This window comes from Macaca thibetana, chromosome 1 (genome assembly GCF_024542745.1).
Source record: "Macaca thibetana thibetana isolate TM-01 chromosome 1, ASM2454274v1, whole genome shotgun sequence".
Classification (NCBI taxonomy): Eukaryota; Metazoa; Chordata; class Mammalia; order Primates; family Cercopithecidae; genus Macaca; species Macaca thibetana.
The window spans coordinates 102,437,849-102,460,128 of record NC_065578.1 but is presented as its reverse complement, the minus strand read 5'-3'; positions in this window follow the sequence as shown (position 1 = coordinate 102,460,128).

Below are 22,280 nucleotides of genomic sequence, written 5' to 3'. Positions count from 1 at the left end.
GGAAATATTAATAACCAGCAATTCAAATTTAACATATTTATTTGGTATATACAGTCCCGATAGGAAATAGATGATTTTTTAAAAACATTTTGACTAATTTTAGGTTCAGGGTTATATTGCAGGTTTGTTATGTAGGTAAACTCATGACTCAGGAGTTTGGTGTACAGATTATTTTATCACCTTGGTACTATGCATCGTACCTGACAGTTGCTTTCTTTTCTTTCTGAACCTCACCCTCTTCTCAACTTTCTCTCTCAAGTAGACCCCAGTGTCTGTTGTTCACCTGTTTCTCCATGCTTTCTCATAATTTAGCTCTCACTTATAAGTGAGAACATGCAGTATTTGGTCTTCTTTTCCTGTGTTAGTTTGGTAAGGATAATGGCCTCCAGTTCCATCCATGTTCCTGTAAAGGACATGATCTCATTGATTTGTATGGCTGCATAGTATTTCATGGTGTGTAAGTACCACATTTTCTTTATCAAGTCTACCATTGAGTAAAGCAGTGACCTTATTTACACTCCTTCCAGCAGTGTGTAAGTGTTCCTTTTTTGCCACAACCTTACCAGGATCTGTTATTTTTTGGCTTTTTAAATAATAGTCATTCTGACTCATGAAAGATGGCATCTAATTGTGGTTTTCATTTGCATTTCTCTAATGATTAGTGATGTTGAGCATTTTTCATATGTTTCTTGACCACACGTATGTCTTCTTTGGAAAAGTGTCTGTTCATGCCCTTTGTCTACTTTTGAATGGGTTGTTTTTTACTGTATGTTTGTTTAAGTTCCTTGTAGATTCTGGATATTAGACCTTCGTTAGATATATAATTTGCAAATATTTTCTCCCATTCTTCAAGTTGCCTATTTTACTCTGCTGACACTTTCTTTTGCTGTGCAGAAGTTCTTTAGTTTAATTAGGTTACATTTGTCCATTTTTCCTTGTGTTGCAATTGTTTTTGGCATTTTCATCATGAAATCTTTGCCAGTTCCTATGTCCAAATGGTATTTCCTAAGTTATCTTCCAAGATTATTATAAGATTCTATTTTATAATTAAGTCATTGATCCATCTTGAGTTGACTTTTGCATAAGTTTTAAGGAAAGGGACCAGTTTCAATCTCCTGCATATAGCTAGCCAGTTATCCCAGCATCATTTATAGAATAGGGACTTCTTTCCCTGTTGCTTATTTTTATCAGTTTTGTCAAAGATCAGATGGTTGTAGGTGTATGGATTAATTTTTAGGTTCTCCATTCTGTTCCATTGGTCTATGTGTCTGTTTTTGTACCAGTACCATGCTGTTTTGCTTACTGTTCCCTTATAGTTCAGTTTGAAGTCAGGCAATGTGATTCCTACAGCTGTGATACCATTGTTTAGGATTGCCTTGACTATTTGGGCTCTTTTTTTGGTTCTATATGAATTTCAGAATAGTTTTTTTTTTTTTTTTTTTGTAGTTCTGTGAAGAACATCATTGGTAGTTTGATAGGAAGAGCTTTCAATCTATAGATTGTTTTGGGCAGTATGAACATTTTAAGGATATTAATTCTTCCTATCCATGAGGATGAAATCTTCTTTCACTCATTTGTGTCATCACTGATTTGTTTGAGCAGTGTTTTGCAAATTTCATTATAGAGATCTTTCACCTCCCTGGTTTTCTGTATTCCTAAGTACTTTGTTCATTTTGTGGCATTTGTGAATGAGATTGCATCCCTGATTTGGCACTAGACTTGGGTGCTGTTAGTGTATAAGAATGCTACTCGTTTTTGTACACAGATTCTGTATCCCAAAATTTTGCTCAAGTTGCTTTTGGGCTGAGACTATGAGGTTTTCTAAATATAGACTCATGTTGTCTGCAAGCAGAGATAGTTTTAATTTCTCTCTTCCTATTTGGATGCCTTTTATTTATCTTTCTTTTGCCTGATTGCTCTGGCCAGGACTTTGAATACTATACTGAATAGAAGTGATGGGAGAGGGTATCCTTGTCTTGCTCCAGTTTTCAAGGGGAATGCTTTCAGCTTTTGCCCATTCAGCAAGATGTTGGCTGTGGGTTTGTCATAAAAGGTTGGTATTATTTTGAAGTATGCTCCTTCAGTGCCTGGTTTATTGGGAGTTTTTAACATGAAGCAATGCTGTATTTTATTGAAAGTCTTTCCTGCATCTACTGAGAAAATCATGTGGGTTTCATCTTCAGTTCTGTTTAAGTGATGAATCACATTTAGTGATTTGTGTATGTTGACCCAACCTTGCATCCCAGTGATAAATCCTACTTCATCATTCCTAGTATTTTGCTGAGGATTTTTGCATCTATGTTTATCAAAGTTATTGGCCTGAGGTTTTCTTTTTGTTGTTGTTGCTGTGTCTCTACCAGGTTTTGCTTTCAGGATGATGCTGGCCTTATAGATAAAATGAATTGGGGAGGAGTCCCTCCTTTTCAATTTTTTTGAATAGCTTCAGTAGGAATGGTACCAGCTCTTCTTTGTTCGTCTGGTAGAATTTGGGTGTGTATCCATCTGGTCCTCGGCTTTTTTTTTTTTTTTTTTTTTATTGGTAGTCCATTTATTACTAATTCAACTTTAGAGCTCTTTATTGGTCTTTTTGGGGATTCAGTTTCTTCCTGGTTCAGTCTTGGGAGGATGTATATGTCCAGGAATTTATCCATTTCTCCTTGATTTTCTAGTTTGTGTGCATACAGGTTTTCATAGTAGTCTCTAGTATTTATTTGTGTCTCTTTGGGGTCAATGGTAATGTCCCCTTTGTCATTTTTAATTGTGTTTATTTTGGATCTTCTCGCTTTTCTTCATTAGTCTAGTTAGTGGTCTATCACTTATTAATTTTTTCAAAAAACAAACTTCTGGATTCATTGATCTTTTTGTATAGTTTTTCATATCTCTAGCTCCTTCAGTTCAGCTCTGATTTTGGTTATTTCTTACATTGTGTTAGTTTGGAGCTGGAATTTTTTTTTTTCGCTTAAATTTTATCTTCATTTAGTTCTTTAATACAACATTTCGTTTGCTTTTTAGTTTTCTACATTTAGTTTTCAAACATGCTTATTGCATGAGAGATATACAATTTGGATGCATCTTTTTCCTAGGATGTATCTCATGTGTTGTTTACTACCTGCATTGCAAAATTGTCTACATTTGCTATCACCGTATTTTTTGTCTAACCTTGCTGGTGGATTTTCTACTTTCCAGATGAGAATAAGCCATAGGTTTCATCAATAAACTCTTTACTCTACTTTTAGAAGATGTTTAGTTACTTATATTTAGAATTTGAATAGAAATCTTCAACTTTAATGTCTAAATCATGTATTAATTTCTGAGGCATTTATGGCATGATAGAATTACTTTATTTTGAGAAAAATTTAATCAATTCATTAGTGATTTGACAGGAACCACTTAAAGTCGCTTAAAGCTGTGCTTTTTCTTTATACTTTGGCTGTTTCTAAACAGGTCTGAAGGCACCCAATGCACTCCTAATTATTTACGTATTTCACTTCATTTTTTTTGTAAACTTAGCATGGGTGGAACTTCATTTGTCAATATCAATATTGACATTAAAATCAGTATAACTTTTAATTTGTAAGGTCGGAAGATCTGTGAAGCTCAATAGGCATCCCAGAAATTTGCAGCCATTCATGATACTGTCTCTAATGGCAGGAACACCAACAGAGAGGGAAGAAAAGATACACTGCTGTATCTCTATAGTTTATCTCTCAAGCTCTACTAATACCTATCATTGGCTATACCAGCCAAAAGCTGTTTAATACAGGAGCTTGAAAAATGATGCCTACAGGTATCATTTACCACATGAAATGAAGAACAGTCAAAGGAACGGATCTGTAGGCAAACTTGCCAGAACCAGCACAAACAGAAAGAAGAATTACAGATTTGGAAAGGATGAAACAATGTTATACCTTCATAAAACCCAAGATATCAGTTGTAAACACATTAAAACTTATAAAACAGTTCTATATTGATGAATGTTAATAACTATTGTTTTGTTATTGAATACTAATCAGGACAATCAGGAAAGAGAAAGAAATAAAGGGTATTCAATTAGGAAAAGAGGAAGTCAAATTGTCCCTGTTTGCAGATGACGTGATTGTATATTTAGAAAACCCCAACTTTTCAGCCCAAAATATCCTTAAGCTGATAAGCAACTTCAGCAAATTTTCAGGATACAAAATCAATGTGCAAAAATCACAAGCATTACTATACACCAATAACAGACAAACAGAGAGTCAAATAATGAGTGAACTCCCATTCACAATTGTTACAAAGAGAATAAAATAACTAGGAATCCAACTTACAAGGGATGTGAAGGACCTCTTCAAGGAGAACTACAAACCACTGCTCAATGAAATAAAAGAGGACACAAACAAATGGAAGAACATTCCATGCTCATAGATAGGAAGAATCAATATAGTGAAAATGGCCATACTGCCCAAGGTAATTTATACATTCAGTGCCATCCCCATCAAGCTACCAATGACTTTCTTGATAGAACTTGAAAAAAAAAAAATACTTTAACGCTCATATGGAACCAAAAAAGAGCCTGCATTGCCAAGACAATCCTAAGCCAAAAGAACAAAGCTAGAGGCACCATGCTACCTGACTTCAAAATATACTACAAGGCTACAGTAACCAAAATAGCATGGCACTGGTATCAAAACAGAAAGAGAGACCAATGGAACAGAACAGAGGCCTCTGAAATAACACCACACATCTACAACCATCTGATCTTTCACAAACCTGACAAAAGTAAGAAATGGGGAAAGAATTCTCTATTTAATAAATGGTGCTGGGAAAACAGGCTAGCCATATGTAGAAAGCTGAAACTGGATCCTTTCCTTACACCTTATACAAAAATTAATTCGAGATGGATTAAAGACTTAACTGTTAGACCTAAAACCATAAAAACCATAGAAGAAAACCTAGGCAACACCATTCAGGACATTGGCATGGGCAAGGACTTCATAACTAAAACACCAAAAGCAATGGTAACAAAAGCCAAAATTGACAAATGAGATCTAATTAAACTAAACAGCTTCTGCACAGTGAAAGAAACTACCATCAGAGTGAACAGGAAACCTACAGAATGGGAGAAAATTTTTGCAATCTACCCATCTGACAAAGGGCTAATATCCAGAATCTACAAAGAACTTAAACAAATGTACAAGAAAAAACAACCCATCAAAAAGTGGGCAAAGGATATGAACAGACACTTCTCAAAAGAAGACATTTATGCAGCCAACAGACACATTAAAAAATGCTCATCGTCACTGGTCATCTGAGAAACGCAAATCAAAACCACAATGAGATACCATCTCACACCAGTTAGAATGACGATCATTAAACACTCAGGAAACAACAAATGCTGGAGAGGATGTGAAGAAATAGGAACGCTTTTACACTGTTGGTGGGAGTGTAAACTTGTTCAACCATTGTGAAAGACAGTGTGGCGATTCCTCAAGGATCTAGAACTAGAAATACCATTTGACCGAGCCATCCCATTACTGGGTATATACCCAAAGGATTATAAATCATGCTACTGTAAGGACACAAACACACATATGTTTATTGTGGTACTATTCACAATAGCAAAGACTTGGAACCAACTCAAATGTTCATCAATGATAGACTGGATTAAGAAAATGTGGCACATATACACCATGGAATACTATGCAGCCACAAAAAAAAAAAAAAGGACATGAGTACATGTCCTTTGCAGGGACATGGATGCAGCTAGTAACCATCATTCTGAGCAAACTATCACAAGGACAGAAAACCAAACACCGCATGTTCTCACTAATAGGTGGAAATTGAACAATGAGAACACTTGGACACATGGCGGGGAATATATACCTCCAGGCCTGTCATGGGGTGGGAATGGGGGAAGGGATAGCATTAGGAGAAAAACCTAATGTAAATGACGAGTTAATGGGTGCAGCAAACAAACATGGCACATGTATACCTATGTAACAAACTTGCGCGATGTGCACATGTACCCTAGAACTTACAGTATAATAAATAAAATAAAATAAACCTCAAAAAAAAATTGGAAGAGGAAATTCCATTACATGGCAATAACTGCTACTGCTTCCATGCTAATTCCAGCTCTTATGAATTTTATTCCTACTCCATCTTTACTCTTACTTCTTCTTTTAATACTACCACCATGATTGTGACTACTACTTCTCTTACCACTAGTCAATGATGGCAATAAAGGGCAAGGGGTGATGAGTGATAAAAGCCTCTATGAACAAAACAGAAAAACATCTAAAAATTAGAAAAAAAATACTTTAAAAATATATCATGTTCTTGGATTTTAAAAACTAAATTTTGCAAAAAAAAAAAAAAAATCAAACTAAATTAATTATATTTACCATAATTTCAAGCAAACTTGAGCAAAATGATACCAAAATTTATCTGGAAGAATAAAGGAGCAAATATACAAGACACATTTGTTTTAGGTGCTGGCTGGGATAAGTGGCTAGCCACATGTAGGAGAATGAAACTGGATCCTTATCTCTCACCTTATACAAAAACCAACTCAAGATGTATTAAGGACTTAAATCTAAGACCTGAAATAGATAAAATGCTAGAAGATAGCTTTTGAAAATCCCTTCTAGACATTGGCTTAGGCAAGGATTTCATGACCAAGAACCCAAAAGTAAATGCAATAAAAACAAAGATAAATAGGTGGGACTTAATTAAACTAAAGAGCTTTTCCACAGCAAAAGGAACAGTCAGCAGAGTAAACAGACAGCCCACAGAGTGGGAGAAAATCTTCACAATCTATACACTTGATAAAGAAATAATTTCCAGAATCTACAACGAACTCAAACAAATCAGTAAGAAGGAAACAACCAATTTCATCAAAAAGTGGGCTATGAACATGAATAGACAGTTCTCAAAAGAAGATACAAATGGCCAACAAACTTATGAAAAAATGCTTAACATCACTAATGATCAGGGAAATTCAAACCAAAACCATCATGTGATGTCACCTTACTTCTGCAAGGACAGCCATAATAATAATAATAAAATAAAATAAAAACACATAGATGTTGGCATGGATGCAGTGAACAGGGGACACTTCTACACTACTAGTGGGAATGTAAACTAATACAGCCGCTATAGAAAACAGTATGTATATGCCTTAAATAAATAAAAGTAGAACTAACTTTGATCCAGCAATTCCACTACTGGGTATCTACCCAGAGGAAAACAAGTCATCACATGAAAAAGATGCCCATGCATGTTTACAGCAGCACAATTCACAATTGCAAAAATATGTAACCAACCCAAATGTCCATCAATCAGTAAGTGGATGAACAAACTGTGATATATGATGGAATACTACTCAGCCATAAAAAGGAATTAATTAATGGCATTCACAGTGACCTGGATGAGATTAGAGATTATTATTCTAAGTGAAGTAAATCCGGAATGGAAAACCAAACGTCATATGTTCTCACTCATACGTGAGAGCTAAGCTATGAAGAGGAAAAGGCATAAGAATGACATAATGGACTTTGGGGACTCAGGAGAAAAGGATAGGAAGGGTGTGAGGGGTAAAATACTACAAATAGGGTGAAGTGTATACTCCTCAAGTGATGGGTGCACCAAAATCTCACAAATCACCACTAAAGAACTTACTCATGTAACCAGATACCACATGTTCCCCAAAAACCTATGGATTTTTTTTCAAATAAAGACATATTTGTTTTAATTGACTAAGTGTATTAGGTACTTATTCCAAATGAGACTACATGGAATCTTTATTCATTCATTTATAAAATATTCAGTGAGCCTCTTATTATATGATGGGCAGTCATGACATAGCAAAAGACAGGGGAAGTTTCTTCTCTTCGTGAATCTTGCAATCTGACAAGATAGAAAATAGACAAGTCAAGAAAAAGTGAATAGCATAATTACAGATTAAGATAATTTCTATGAAGTAGATTGTAGGACTCTGCTATAGATAGAATGATCAGGACATGTCTTTTGAAGTAAGTGACATTTGAACAGAGACATCAAGGTGAGAACTGAGAATTAGCCAGCCCTTTGCACAACTGAGGGAAGAACATTTTCTTAGTTTTAGCTACATGGTCTCAGACAAATTTCTCAATCTCTCTGTGTTATTCACCATCTAGAAAGTGAGGATGCTGTAGTATCTACCTCATAGAAATCTTAGGAAAATGCATTATGATGTGTGCGGCACATAAAGCATCAAAACAAACACATTGAATATTCAAAAATTATTAACAAGCTTTTGATAAGAAAATCTCTGTAATGCCACTGAAAATGAAAACATATATGAAAATATGCCAAAAAAAGGAACTAAAAATTATATTTTATATACAATTTATTCTCATTCTGCCATTAAGGATTTAGTTTCAAATGATGTCAGAATAATTGAATGGGATTATCTCAAATTTTGGAGCAATTGATATTTTGTAAAAGAATTCAATTTTTATCAAGATATGTTGGAAACCAGACAAATCCAGTTATTGGAACATACAGATTGGAAGCAGTTTTCTGGGGTCTATTATAATCCTTAACACTGAATTTTTCTGCTTATCACCTTGAAATTCATTGAAGCATTCGTTATCTTATCTGCAGAAAAATATATTCTGGAAGACAGTATTTAGAAACTTGTAGCATTCTCAGTATTAAATTATCTTGCATACTTCAAATCTGAATTAGTATCTAATTTGTCAATAAATATTTGTATGGTTCTCCAAAAAGTATTATGATACATACACTTGGAGAAACTAGAATAGACTGTTTTAATGGGAGGTGAAAAAACAAATGTCAACATGTTTCAAGGAATGCTGATATTATTTGAGATATTATTTTGAGATTTGTTTCCTTTGAAGTGGCTAAAACAATAACATTTAAAGTAAAATAATAATATTATATATCCTCTTCAATTACACCTGAGAAATCACACACCAAAAGTAATATACACAGAATTCATATATCAATAGGGATTTTTAAGATCCCAGGTCCAGAATGAGGCCTTATGGCGTGCCTTTCGCAAGATTTCTGCCAATATCTGAGGGTCTTTGCTTGCATGATTTCTCTGACACCCAGAAAAGAATTTCTTCTTCCCATGGGCAACCTGCATCCAATGACATTGATATAGACGGGGTGTAAATGTCATACTATGTCAATTCTGGGCAGTTCATAAAGTCTGAGTCAGCTCCAGAGCTCCCTGGAGAATCATCTGAGTTCTCTACTGCAGTTGCAGAGTAGTTTAACAACTCTGTCAGCCCAATCTCATGGCCTTCATTCTCCCACAAGTGTCTATCCTGAAGGTAGTCTCCAACAAACATGGTACAAGCAAATCTGTTTTAATCTGTTGCCTAGGAACTTTAAGAAGGCTGAAATCAGAAGTAGTTCAAGGAAGTGGAAACTAAAATGGGATTTTGGAGTGGAATCATCAGATAGTCATCTGAAAATGAAGACCTTATTACTGGTGGTATGGAAGGCATGATCAATCTCTGGCATGAGAGATATGTTGTATTAATAATTGTTAAAACTTTCACTTGTGATAAACTGAAATTGGAAACTGATGGAAGCAAATACAGGCAGGTGCAATATCTCAGGTATATCAGAAATTCAGGAGATGTAAGAACTGTGAAATTGGATGGTTATTGATATAATTGATGTATTAGGAAAAAATTAAGTCTAAGTATGAAATGATTAATCATGCATTAACCAATTAGGCACAAAAACCAGAAGGTCTCCTTAGTAATAAATAAAATACTGCTATCTCTTTCAAGTTTATGGCAGAAAAAACTGAGCATCAAACCCACAATTGCAAGGGCAGCAGAGTTCCAGAGGAGGTTGAATACTCAATCTGGGAAAGTTTCTTATGCCAGATAGGGCCCTGATTGAGAAAACGAGAAGTGATGAGACATGGGATGGGTATGTCTGACTCAATGTACCAGATAATTGTGAATCCTCAGATTCCTATGAATCCTGGCAAAAACTCGAAGAAATGGTGCCAGGTGGATCCTCGAAGCATAAAAAAAATCATCCACATTAAGTGAAATAGAAATGGTAGATCATCTAGTTTTTGTGGAAGACGGTAGAAGAATGTACCAAAAGACTCAGAGAAATGGAATACTGAGTTAAATATACTGCCTGAGACTGGAATACACACCAGATAATCAAGTTCTATGTGAAGACACAAGGGACATTCCACTTATCAAAGCAGTAAGAAATACACTGCTAAAAAGGGCATCGGTATTGCTGAAAAGTTCGACGACAGCAGTCTTCCCTTTAAAAAAAAATTTTTTTTTTAACTTTTAAATTGAAGGGTACATGTGTAGATTTGCTACATAGGTAAATTTGTGTCATGGGGGGTTGTTGTACAGATTGTTTCATCAGCCAGGTATTAAGCCTAGTACCCATTAGTTATTTTTCCTGATCCCCTTCCTCCTTCCACCCTCCACCCTTCAATAGGCCCCAGTGTAAAACATAGTTTCTTAATGTGGAAAATACTACATTCTTCATGCTTCCAGGACCCATACCAACACCACTTCTTTGAATTTTTGTGACCCTCTCTGTGTCCAGGTGTTCTCATCATTTAGCTTCCACTTATAAGTGAGAATATGTGGTATTCAGTTTTCTGTTCCTGTGTTAGTTTGCTAAGGATAATGGCCTCCAGCTCCATCCATGTCCAGCTCCTCTCAAAGGACATAATCTCATTCCTTTTTACGGTTGCATAGTATTCTCTGGTGTATATGTGCCATATTTTCTTTATCTAATCTATCGTTGATGGGCACTTAGGTTTTTTCCATGTCTTTGCTATTGTGACTAATGCTGCAATGCAATGAACACACGTGTGCACGTGTCTTTATAATATAATGATTTATACTATTTGGGGATATATACCTAGTAATGAGATTGTTGAGTCAAATAGTATTTCCGCCTTTTGGTATTTGAGGAATTGCCACACTGTCTTCTAGAATAGTTGAATAAATTTACCCTCTCATCAACAGTGTATAAGCATTCCTTTTTCTCCATAACCTTGCCAGCTTTCTGTGATTTTTTTGACTTTTTAATAACAGTCATTCTGACTGGTGTGAGATGGTATCTCATTGTGATTTTTATTTACATTTCTCTAATCAGTGATTTTAAGTTTTTTTAATGGTTGTTGACTACATGTATGTCTTCTTTTGTGAGTATTTGTTCATGTCCTTTGCCCACTTTTTAATGGTGTTGTTTGGTTGTTTTATTGTAACTTCATCTTAAGTACCTTGTAAATAACCTATTTTAGACTTCTGTCATATGCATAGTTTGTAAAAACTTTCTTCCATTCTGTAGGTTTTCTGTTTACTCTGTTCATAGTTTATTTTACTGTTCAGAAGCTCTTTAGTTTAATTAGATCCCATTTGCCAATTTTTGCTTTTGTTGCAATTGCTTTTGGTGTCTTTATCATGCAGTATTTGCCCACGCCTGTGTCCTGAATGGTACTGAATGATGGCAGTCTTCTATAGTCCAGTACTGATAGTAAAAGATGCTATTACAGAAAGGTCTTGAGCTGAGCTCCTTAATACCAGCCAGTTTGGTAAGATGTCAAGATAATAGAGGGGAAGTAGTTGTATCTAGCTATGAAAAGCAAGATGAGTACAATTTTGTGACAAGTAGCATAGTTGGAGTTTCTAGTAGAGGTCTGGCCTGCAGAAAGCTATGGAGATGATTAACAAAATATAGCATCCCTAGAGTCAAGATAGAAGGATATCCAATAAGTTTATTACCCAGTCTATAACAACAACAAAAATCAAAGATGGATGAATGATGACCTCGAGACTAACAACAGCCCTCTCAATAATTCCTTGGCTGGCTTACAGAATAAAACCAATCCACAGACTTAAAATCTCATTAATTGAAGAATAGACCAGGTCCCCAGGAGGAGAACCGTGCAATACCATATGGAGAAAATAAAATATCAAAAGTATTTAAAATATTTATACCTTGGAAACCAAAGTCATGGATTCCTCCTGCCCCCCTCTAAGAGTGGGAGTATATAGGAGCTAGATGATATATGGATACGTGGCCCAGGTCTGAATCTCCCTGAAAGCACTCTGGTAGCCAGTTACTCCATTCTTGAACACACAATTGTAATGGATATACTTGATCCTTGGCACAACTTCCATATAGGTTCTTTATTCTGTGGCACAAGAGCTATTATAGTAGGAAAAGTGAAGCCCAAGACTAGGAAACGAATGCCCTCAGAGTCAAAGTTATAAAACAAAAGCAATATTTCATCTTGATGGCGGGGCTGAGGTGGTTGTAGATGTGACAAAGCATGCAATTAGATCTTGGAGAAGGATACAAACTCAGGCTACAACTGATGTTTCAGATAGGCATTTTTGTTACAGTAGATGAGTGTGAAACTCAGATACATGGTACGCAGTCATCGATTTTGTGAATTCATTTTTTTTCCATCCCTATCAGGAAGAGGATTAGGAACATTTCAAATTCATTTGGGACAAAAAGTAATACATATTTACAGTCTAGCCCTTTAGCCCTAGGGCTTTATGAACTTGCCTAATATAGCCAGCCAGGTGATCCTGTAAAATCTGACCATTCTGCAGAATATTGCATTTGTCCACTATATTGATAACACCATATTAAACTTAATAACCATAGTGTTAACTATGTTGGAGATCTTGACAAGTCATATGTGCTACAGAAGGTTGGGAATAACAATATATGGAGATTCAGGGCCTACTGTATCAGTAAAGATTTTAGGGGTCCATTTGCCTGTTTCATACCTGGACATTTCCTCCAAAGTAAAAGAAAAATCATTGCATCTCACAACGTCCACCGCTAAGAAGGAAAGATAACACTCGATAGATGTCTTCAAATTTTAGAGGTAGTATATTCCACACTTATGAATGCTGTCCTGGTCTATTTACTGGGTGATAAAAAAGGCTGCTAGCTTTGGATAGTGCTCAGAGCAGGATAGGGCTCTTCAGTACATCTAGGCTGTGGAGTGAGCAGCTGTGATGTTTGAGCTATAGTAACCAGAAGCCCTTACAGTATTAGAATATCAGTAGTGGCAAAAAAAAAAAAAAAAAAAAAAAAGTGTGACTTACATAGAAAGCTCTAGTTGAAAAATCTGAAGCCATTTGTATAGGAACACAGTTTGAAGATCTTTGTATTACATGTTAATATGTTCAAGAGAGCATTCACAGTGAGAGAGACACTAACCTAATTAGACAAAATGACTTGGCCATTTGACAAAAGCCAGAATCTATAATTGGCTACCCCAGTGCTGGAACAATGAGCATAATAACAGAAGTACCATGATGACAGAAATTGAGGCTATGCATGGGCCCAACAGTGGGCTCCCACCAAAAAAAAAAAAAAAAGCAGATAAATTACTTCCCCTGATGGTATTCAATCAAAAGCATGACCAACACTGAGTCTCTAGTGTAAAATCATCTTCCAGAGAAACCAACCAGCCACTTGGTGATAAGTTGATAACAAACCATCAGAGTGGCAGCAATTAATCTTGAGTGTATTAAATCATATCCATAGGTATAAGTTCTTCTTTCCTGTCTACATGGACTCAGCTACTCAGCTGGATTACAGAGTATTTAATTTACCAACACAGTATGCATAACATTACATCAGGCACAGAAATACACTTCACAGCAACAAATGAGGTTTAGCAATAAACACATGACAGTGGAATCCACCAGTCCTGCTACATATTGCATCACTAAAACTTTCTGGCTTAAGAGAGTGATGGAATACTCTTTTAAACTAAGGTACCAACTTGGAATTGACATTTACTGAGTCACAGTAGCATATATACAAAAAAAGAAAAAACAGTAATGTGTGTATGTATACACATACATATAAATATTAATACAAAAATCTTAATGCTATATATTCATATATTCTATAATAAATATATTAAAATATATACAAAAATAAATCTGGAAAAATAAACAGACTAAACAACAAAATTAAACATGATTATCTCTTAATGGTAAATTTATTTCTTATTGTATTGACATTTGTTCTCTAAAATATAAATAATGGACAATATTGTTAGTGAGAAAAATGTGATAGAAACTGGTTCATTATTTCTGAATATGTTGACTTTACATGTTGATATACAAAACATCAAAGATACAGCTCCACATTTAATTTATCTTGATTTCAATGGTTGTAAGTGGACAAGATCTACTCTCCATAATCAATCATAATTGTCATTTCTTGGTCTTTCATGACGTAATTGTTTTCTTCAAGTTGTAAATGATCTTGAAAATATTAGAAAGTTTTGAATCTATATTTTTTTAAAAAATGATTTCCAATTCACTAAAACATTTATTTGGAAGATTTTAGATAGCTAAAAAATCACTTTCCATATTTTGGGGAATAGCAGTATGAGAATTCTTTAAGTAACATGTAGTTTGGCCATTAAGATTGCATAATAGGCAGGGCGCCGTGGCTCATGCCTGTAATCCCAGCACTTTGGGAGGCTGAGGCGGGCGGATCACGAGGTCAGGAGATCGAAACCATCCTGGCTAACACGGTGAAATCCCGTCTCTACTAAAAGTATAAAAAATAAGCCGGGCATGGTGGCGGGCACCTGTAGTCCCAGTTATTTGGGAGTCTGAAGCAGGAGAATGGCGTGAACCCGGGGAGGCTGAGCTTGCAGTGAGCCCAGATCATGCCATTGCACTCCAGTTTGGGTGACAGAGTGAGACTCCGTCTCAAAAAAAAAAAAAAAAAAAAAGAAAAAAAATGATTGTATAATAGTAGATACATTTCCAAAATCCTGTTTTCTAAATGCTCTCTCCATAGTATAACTTTCTTTCTATTAAAAAGCTATTGCTTTCTTAGCCATTATTAAAAAGTCCTTTTTACCTTGAAGGGATATTTCAGTATGTGAAAACTGGTTAAAAATTTTATTAGGTTAAACAGTACTGACAACTACTTATCATCAAAAAAGTTCGGTAAATTTGAGATGATTTGGGGGGGTGATAACAGAAAAGTATAATTTTAATTGTGTTCATCAATCTCTTAAATACTTTGCTACTTTCCATCTTATGAAATATCACATCAGGTGTATTTTTTGTATGTTCAAATAAAACTTCATAAAAATAGGTGGCCTATTGTTTTATTATCCCTCCATATTTGGATGACTCAAAATGTTTGTTTTGCATACATTGCAATCAAAGGAGAGGAAGAGATGGTTGACTATATTTAAACATTTAAACGGTAACATTATTCTCATTGGTGATATCTTTGTGCCTTTTATTTACTACTGCTTAACTGCAATGGTTTCTTTGTGAATCATTTGGTAAACGAATACTTCACATAATAATATTTCTGAATGTAACTTCAGAATCTTTCTTTTTCTTTGTTGATTTCATAACAGGCACACTAAAACAGTTAAACTGTTTTGTCAATAAACATTATTTTATTAAAGATTATTTTAAATTGTTTCCAGTACATCTTGCTTTTATTGACCACACCCACAAAATTCATCCTTGCTGTTTTATTATTGAGGCAGTTCATCTACCAAAATCATAACCTGAGACATGTTAGAAACATCTGTTCTTTCTTTCAACAGAAAACCTCTGGTACCATGCAATTTCTCTTTTTTTTTTTCCTCCAAATCTCTGGCAACACTTTCTGTTTTTTTTTTTTTTTTTTTTTTTTTTTTTTTTTTTTTTAAGTACTTTCTGTTAAATAAGTACATGTTAGTCTTTGTGCCATATTGTTTTCCTAGAAAAATATGAGGCATTTTTACAAAGTGAGAAGAAAATTGTACCCAATAGTAAGAGGCTTTTAAAAAAATTGAAGTAAGATTTGTATAACATTAAATCAATTATTTTGAAATGAGCAATTCAGTGGCATTTAGTACAATCACAACATTGTGCAACCACCATATCTACCTAGCAACAAAATATTTTCCTTGCCCCAGAAGAACATCCCATACTCATTAAGCAGTTACTTCTTATTCCTTTCTCTCTCCAGCCCTTGGCAACACATTTGCTTTTTGTCTCCATGGACCTACCTATTATAGATATTTCATGTAAATGAATCATATAACATGCAATCTTTTGTCTTTGGATTCTTTCAACTTAGCATGATATATTCTAGATTCATTCATGCTATAATATATTGGGATTTCATTTCATGTTATGGTTGAATAATGTTCTATTTTTTGTATGTGTCACAATTTGTTTATCCATTCCTCTGTTGATAGATATTTGGGTTATTTTCACCTTTTGGGTATTGTGAATATTGCTGCTATGAACATATGTATACATGTTTTTGTTAGTACCACTTTCAATTCTTTTGTGCATATCCTTGAGGGTGAAATTATTGGCTAATATGTGAATTCTATGTTCAACTATTTTAGAAACTAGCAAACAATTTTCCACAGCAGCTAAAAAATTTTACATCCTCACCAGTTAAGAAAGAAGGTCCCCATTTCTTCACACTGCTGCCAGTATTAGTTGTTTCCATTTTAAAAAATCTGGACAGGCACACACTTTGGGAAGCTGAAGAGGAAGAATTGCTTGAGTTCAGGAGATAGAGACAGTCTGAGCAACATAGCAAGACCTTATCTCTACTGAAAAAAAAAAAAAAAAAAAAAAGGCCAGGTGTGGTGGCACACCTGTAGTCCCAGCTACTTGGGAGGCTGAGGTGGGAGAATCACTTGAGCCCAGGAGGTTGAAGCTGCAGTGAGTCATGATTGTGCCATGCAGTGTGATTGACACAGCAAGATCCTGTCTCAAGATAAAATAAAAATAAGAATTATCACCATTCTAGTGGTGGTGAAGTGGCACCTCATCAGAGTTTTGATTTGTATTTCCCTGAACGCTGATAATGTTGGACATATTTGTATGTTCTTATTGGCCATTTGTACCTATTCTTAAGAGAAACATATACTCGAGTCATTTGCCCATTTTAAAATTGGTTGTTTTAAAATGGGTTGCCCATTTAAAATGGCTGAAAACTGGGTTGTTCATCTTTGTTGTTGAATGTGAGAACTCTTTATATATTCTCTATTAGATGATAATCAGATATATGATTTGCAGATATTTTTGTTCATTTTGTAGGTTATCTTTTCACTTTCTTGATAACGTATCTTTTGATAAACAAAATTTTTTCTTTTGACAAAGTCATATTTATTTATTTATTTTTTTGTTTTGCTGCTCGTGGTTTTGGTGTCACACCTAAGAATGCCTTGGGAAATTCAAGATCCTGAAGACTACCCTTATGTTTTCTTCTAAGAATTTTTGTTATTTTAGCTGTTATATTTACTTGGTCCATTTTAAGTTAATGTTAGCATATGATGTGAGGTAAGAATCCAATTTCATTCTTTTGCACATGGATATGCAATCATTCCAGCATCATTTGTTGAAGACAGTACTTTTTCCCTAGTGAAGGATCTTGGCATCCTTGTCAAAATTAATTGTTTATAAAATATATGGATCAGTTTCTGGATGATCAATTTTATTCCATTGATCAATATGTCTAGTATCACACTTTTTCAATTAGTAAGTTTTGAACTTGGGAAGATTTTGAGTCCTCTAACACTGTTTTTTTCCATATTGTTTCGGCTATTTAAAACCCCTCACAGCCCTGTATGAAATCTGAGTACCAACTTTTCCATTTCTGCAAAAGAGGCCATTGGAATTTGGACAGGGATATTTGTTTAGTGTCTTTTCTAAACTATTTTAAAGGTCTATAACTTCTTTATGTTTTGCCTCTGAAATCTCTCTTTCTTTAGTTTGTGTTCAGCTAGTGTTTTGTCAAAGACTTTCTGATAAACCAAGAGGAGACAGAGAGAAATAAAGAAAGGGAGAAGGAAAGGGAGCCGGAGAGATTGTCATCCCAGTCTTTGCAAATTGCTTCTGTGCTGGGATACTCTTTTATTGCTTAGCCAGTCCATTTAAAACTCTACCTTAGCCTTTCCTTCCTTCAAACGCTAAGACTAGATGTCAGCCAGGGATAAATGATTTGGGTCTTCTCTGGTCTTTTTCTGAGTAAATATTTTGCCCTAATTATGTGCTGCTGTTTTCTAAATTTCCCCACAATATAGAGCTGCTTAAGATTGTTATAATTATTCAAAGAAACACTTTCCTTAGCTTTTCCTTCCAGACTCTGGGCACTCTATATTTTCTTCAGTCTTAATCTTTTGCCCTAGGCAGCTGCAGTTTTTTATTGTTCATTTTTGTTGTTTGTTTATATGTTTACCTTATAATATTCTTGAGGAATGCCTGCTGTTTTTCTATCCAGTGTGAGTTCTGAGTTAGATAAAATAAAGACAAACACTTCTCATTAATCCTTCAAGTAGCTCCCATACAGGATAACATTCTTTGAGAATGAGGTCTGCTCTGCTCGCTCTGCCAGGCACATTGGGAATACAGGCTGTGCCAGATGAAGCAAATGCAAATAATAATGCTATACAGCCTTCTTATAATTTGTATGTTCCCTTTCTCTTGATTCAGCATTCTCTTGTTTCTGTAAACATTTATTTTTCAGTTATAACAAAGTTGATTCCAACAGTTCTGCTTTTTTTTAAATCTTTCTCTAGAGAGACAGGCCATTAGATCTGTTTATTCTGTCTTATTTACTATCATCTAATTTTCCTACGATTTTTTGTCTTGAGCTATTAAATTTGAAATGTCAAAAGTAGTTTTTAAATATGAGGTTTTTTAACTTTTGGTAATTGCATAATGATCACTAGAAGTTAAACATTTTGACAAAATTGGAGGTTTTTCTTCACACTACAGATGCTCGCCATGCTTTGAAAATTGAAATAACTTAAGATTTTAGTTCACAAGGATCACTATTTAAAAGCAGGATACACAGGCTTCAATTTATTTGAATGATACATGTTCTACAGAATATTTTATAAGAGAATCAAGATATGACTTGGTTTACCATGCTATCTAATAGGTATAAAAAAATAACAGTTTTCTGGCTGGGCAGGGTGGCTCACACCTGTAATCCCAGCACTTTGGGAGGCTGAGGCAGGTGGATCACTTGAGGTCAGGAATTCAAGACCAGACTAGCCAACATAGTGAAACCCCATCTCTACTAAAAATACAAAAATTAGGCAGGTGTGGTGGCAGGTGCCTGTAATCTCAGCTATTCAGAAGGCTGAGGCAGGAGAATCGCTTGAATCCAGGAGGCGGTGGTTGCAGTGAGCCGAGATTGTGCCACTACACTCCAGCCTGGGCGACAGAGTTAGATTCCGCCTCAAAAAATAAATAAATAAATAAATAAAATAAATAAATAAATAAATAAATAAATAAATATAGTTTTCTTTAAACCATATTATTGCTGTTCTACTTGGAGTTGTATACATATGCATGTCTCTTTATTTGGAAATAAAAAGTGTTCTCATTCCCAGCTTAGCTTGTTGCTACTTTTCTTATTAATGTTAGATCTATAACATAGATCTATTGGTACATCTATATCATAAAGCTATGCATCACTCTTAAAATGTCACGTTAGAAGCTGGGCACAGTGGCTGATGCCTGTAACCCCAGCATTTTGGGAGGCCAAGGCGGGCGGATCACTTGAGGTCAGGAGTTTGAGACCAGGCTGACAAACATGGTGAAACCTGTCTCTATTAAAAATACAAAAATTAACTGGGCATGGTGGTGCATGCCAGTAATCCCAGCTTCTTGGGAGGCTGAGGCATGAGAATCACTTGGACCTGGAAGGCGGAAGTTGCAGTGAGCTGAGATTACACCATTGCACTCCATGCTGGGCAACAAGAGTGAAGCTCAATCTCAAAAACAAAACAAAACAAAAACTATGTTAGAGAGTAGAATATCGTTTGTTGTCCTAAATTGGCCAATGTACAATTTTCTTTGTGTTTTATTGTCATCATAGTTTAATTATATGTGGAAGATTAATAATGTCATGATTTTTTTTTTTTTTTTTTAAAGACAGAGTTTTATTCCATTGCCCAGGTTGGAGTGCAATGGGGCGATCTCGGCTCACTACAACCTCTGCTTCATGGGTTCCACCATGTTGGCCAGGCTCGTCTCAAACTCCTGGCCTCAAGTGATTCCCCTACCTCGGCCTCCTATAATGCTAGGATTACTGGCGCAAGTCACTGTGCCCAGCTCATTATTCTAATATTTGTTATATAAATATTGATTTCTCTACATGGACTCTTTAATTCTTTTTTGTGTCATTTAACAAATATTGGTTATGCTTCAGTCTTTTTTTAAAAACAAATATTTTGGGCAGTATGGACAAAGAGAATATTAAATCTGTCTGAAAGAGCTTCCAGAGAAGTTGAATACACTAAAAGTTTAAAAACGTAAAAAATGTAACCAGAATCACTAAAAAATTGGTTTTGCTTCAAGTGGGAGATTGCCACAGTGGTGAGAGAAATGAAATTGAAAATAGTTAATAGGGAGGCATAACAAATTTTAAGTTTTTGTTGATTTTTAGTCTTATATTTAGCTACTATTGGACACTGTCAGTGATGAGTTTAACCCTCTTGAATGAGGTAGACATGATCAGATGCAGTTATTATTATTTATTATTATTTTTGAACTATGAACCAAGAGGCCAGTCTTGAGGGCTCAGTCCCACAAGACTACCCCACACCTGTAGATGCCGAACACAAGCCTAAAACTATGGCCCATGCTTCTGGTTGGGGTTCCTATGGCCCCTTCCTCAGTTTTGAGTAACTTGCAAGAGTGGTTCAACAGAACTCAGGAAAACACTTTAATTTACTCACTTATTATAAAAGATATTATAAATAATACGGATAAACAGCCAGATGGAAGAAATGCACAAGGCAAGGTATGCATTAAGAGGCATGTAGCTTCCACTTCCTATCTGGGATGCTACTCTCTAGGCACCCGAGTTAAATGAAGTTATCTGAAAGCTCCACTGCTCCCCAAAATCAGTCCTTTTGAATTTTTATGGAGGCTAAATGAAGGAGGCTTAATGAAGAAGGCATAATTGATTATGTTATTGTCCACTGGCAGTCAACTAAACTTTCAACCCTTCTTTCCTCTCCAGAGGTAGAGGAATGGGAGTAAAAGTTCCAATCCTCTAATCACATGGATGTTTTCCCTGGCTGACTCTCCCCCATCGTGAGGCTATCAAGAACCCTAATCCCCATAACCAGTTATCTCAGCATACATAAAGGAATTTATCACTTAAGAGATTTCAAGGGTTTTAGAAGGTGTGTGCTAAGAAATGGAGATGAAGAACAAATATGTATTTCAGAGTATCAAAATTGGTTAATGAGATTTTCATCAGAATATTGATACTGGCATTTGATTTCATTGTTTTCTGTTTAACAATGTATTTTAAGAGAGACATAAACTAACCAAAACACTATTTTATTTCAAACAGAATTCAGAGGAAATATAGATGGCCCAAGAAACATAGATGGCTTCAGCAAAAAGATTTTCAAGATAAGAGAGGACCTCAAGGAAAAAATCAAGTCAATAATTCAGCCAATTGCACGACCCTCAGAGTGAATCAAGAAAAAATCAAGGCTATACCTGTAAAAAGACTTTCTGAAAACCTCATAAACATTTAGGATATGTTTTATATAACCCCTCAACTAAACGAAACGCTTCCTAAGGACATGGTTTCAGAAAGTAGAATTGCCAAAATTAGATAAATGTTTGTCTTAGAAAATTATGGATATAGCTTTGAGTGAATCAAATGAACTCCAATAAGATTCATAGGAAATCCACAAAGGTCTTAAGAACACTTTATTAACAAATGTATCATCGGTTGATTAAAAGGCACAAATATAGGTCAAAATGAAAAAAAGGTCATTAAAAGTCTCAACTTTTGTGAATAGGAGGAAAGCTCTGAAAGCTACTGATCTATAAACACAGAACTTTTTTATGGAAGAAGTTTGTCTCACAGGGCATATATAGAACCCAGAGCTTGAACCAATAACTGTAAAGAATAACAAATTATCAAACAACTCTAAGAAAGCATAATTTGGTTGTGACAAAAAAAATCTCCAGCTACCACAGAGAACTAGCAAAAAGTACCAGGCTGAATTTCATAGCTTATATGGACTGTGATTTCTGTGCCTTCCATTTCCTCCCTTTTTGAATGAGATTGTCTATTGTGGATGACAGATAACTTGTCATTTTTGTTCACAGATTTCCAGATTAAGAGGAGATGTACCTCCACATCTCATCTACATCTAGATCTTATTCAATCATGAGACACTGTACTTTGAGACTGATGACACAACTGAATGAAGTTTGGGGGAATTATGA